At 43.4% G+C, this 2,500-nt stretch overlaps 1 protein-coding gene across 1 annotated transcript in view; it reads left to right on the top strand.

Moving 5' to 3' along the window:
• Positions 1 to 2,500, top strand: part of myo1d (myosin 1D) — a 96,379-nt gene that overhangs the window by 37,065 nt on the left and 56,814 nt on the right. The window lies entirely within an intron of this gene.

Genomic DNA, 2,500 nt, shown 5'->3' with positions numbered 1-2,500 from the left:
AAGTGCATAGTGTTATCCAATTGCGTGCATTGAGATTTTCAAATGCGTGCTTGGTGCCGCCCCTCGAGTTGGACCATTACTTTATTCGTGGCCAGACCCTTAGTCTTTCAGATTGGGTCTGGTCCTCCAGGCTACACCTTAACCAAACCCAACCCCAAACCCTATCCCGAATCAGAAATTGTAGTTAGCAGAGTTAGCACACACTTTGCACACACTCATTTACTTACACAAAAGTAGGAGATACAAATGGTAAATGACAAGCATGATTTATTTTTGCATTTATTTTGAATGTGTAGGACTGGGCGGTGGTCATATTTTGTACCGCACTGCAGTACATCTAGTTACAAGAGAGTCAGCCCGTTGCTAGCTGGTTTGCAAAACCATGCTAACTTCAGTGGTTATCTGGATAACCAAGAGCATAGACATTTTTGACATTACATCAAAATTGTTGTATCTTCATATCCTGTTGATATATTCTGTTGCGAGATCATTTTTGGATGTTTTGAACAAAAAAAACTTCATCTTCACATAGCACCTTCAATCACCTTTAATCACTCTATGTCCAGTAGAGTTGCCTCTGTACTGTCCTGATGTTATGGCACTCAGCTGTTTTGTCTGTTTGGGTTGCCAGATGGACACAGAACTATCCACGGATAAAAACTGTTTCTGAGAATCATCCACTGCCACCCAAAATAGCCTTACCTTTAAAAAAAAAAAATACACGTTTAACTCCAAAAAGCAGCTTTGACCTTAAAGTTACAGTGCTGCCAGTCTCTTTAGTGTTCTGATTACATCACCGTCATATGTCTTTCACCAGCTGGTCAAAAAATAAACAAATATCTGTGAGTCACATTTGAAGGCAAGTGGATTTGGGAACTGGTCTGAGGTTGATTCGGAGTGACATTCTCCATGTGATTCGGGGAGAGCGTCCTTGGACGCCTCCCGGAAGGATCCCTGGGGTAAGGAGCTAGTTAGTGGGAATTTGCAGGGTGACTCATCCAGGCCCCTTGGTGTTCTTCTGGGCCAATAGAGGGTCAGGCAGTGCTGTTGGGTCCTCACATCGAGTAGCGTAAAGACTCATAGTGCGGTTTTGGGGAAGTGTTGAACTTTTCGCGTCAGCATCAAGGAGGAGGGCTAAAGTGTTAACTTTAATGCATCAGCCAACATGAATAAATAAACATATGCAGTAAGAACCTGTGAGGATTGTATCATAGCACCTGTACCTGAAATAAGGAGAATGCTATGTGTGTGTGTGTGTCCATTAACCAGAGTTCTGTCAGTGTAAAGATGCACACAAGCTGCACTGTTACTTTTTAAAGTGCTATCGTTGACATTACATTGTTGTGACTTTCAACTTAGACTAGAAAGCATCGGTCATGGTTTGTTATTGCAGACTTTATTGTTTCTTCATGGTTCTAACCAAATTAGTTCTTGTTCTCTGAGACAGTAAACAGTACTGGTAAGCATTATTACCTATGATTTTTTTAAAAGTAAGCTTGCATATTTTTACTTTTTAGCTCCAACCTTATTATGCAAAAATGCAAAACCGTTAGCCTCCACAAAGTACTGAGGATGTAGCGCTACAGATGTCCTACATACGGTACTTTGTGAAATTCCATTGCTCAGCATGTTACACTGCTGGCCCCAAGAGCACTCCACTGACACAGCAGCAGCAGGGAAACTTTACCACAACCTCCTAATCCCCTCCCTTTATATAACTACAGTCAGTCCGCTCACTCCGTGTGTGTGTGTGTGTGTGTGTATGTGTGTGTGTGTGTGTCTGTGTGTCTGTGTGTGTGCGTGTACTGTGTGTGTGTGTGTGTGTACGGGGAGGGATGAAACGCCCATGCGTTTCTTAATGAGTGTGCTTGGGCTGTGTGGCTCTTTGATGTTGGTGCGATATTTTATGAATGGCAGTGGGGCTTATATAACGCTACGCTAAGGTGAATGCTAACGCTAGCGCTGCCCTTGATACGAGCCGCAGTAGATCCTCAAGGGAGCTGCTCTGCACCTTCAGAGGAGTCTTAACCTCACAATTAGAAGCATGATAATTAAACACACACACGCACACATGCATGCATACACAAATTCATTGCATAAAGAGAAGGACAAACTCACACACCTGAGACGACGCACAATACTCAGTTGCTTTATCCTTTAGTATATATAGTTAGTATAGATATATAGTATATATAGTTTTGTCTCGCTCACACAATCTCTCTCACTCTCTCTCTCACACACACACACTTTTTGCGTCTCTCACACATCATTCTCCCTCTCTCTCTCTCTCTCTCACACACACACACACACACACACCAAGTGAGTACAGACAGTAAGTTTAGAGAGTTGTGCGGGTGCCCTGAGCTCTTCCTGCACTCCAGCAGTGGCCTACATACAGCAGCCCCTGCTCTGCTCTGCTCTGCTCCCCAGCACTGCTGTCTCACCCGGGATAAAAGCTCACTGCTCATATATTATGTATAGGAACGGATCTCAACTGCAC

The sequence above is a fragment of the Alosa pseudoharengus genome, unplaced genomic scaffold, assembly GCF_046254945.1.
Source record: "Alosa pseudoharengus isolate Yale_2024_CS ecotype anadromous, Long Island Sound unplaced genomic scaffold, YU_APseudo_1.1 YU_APseudo_1.1_scf_21, whole genome shotgun sequence".
Classification (NCBI taxonomy): Eukaryota; Metazoa; Chordata; class Actinopteri; order Clupeiformes; family Clupeidae; genus Alosa; species Alosa pseudoharengus.
This window is presented reverse-complemented; position numbering and strand designations above follow the sequence as displayed.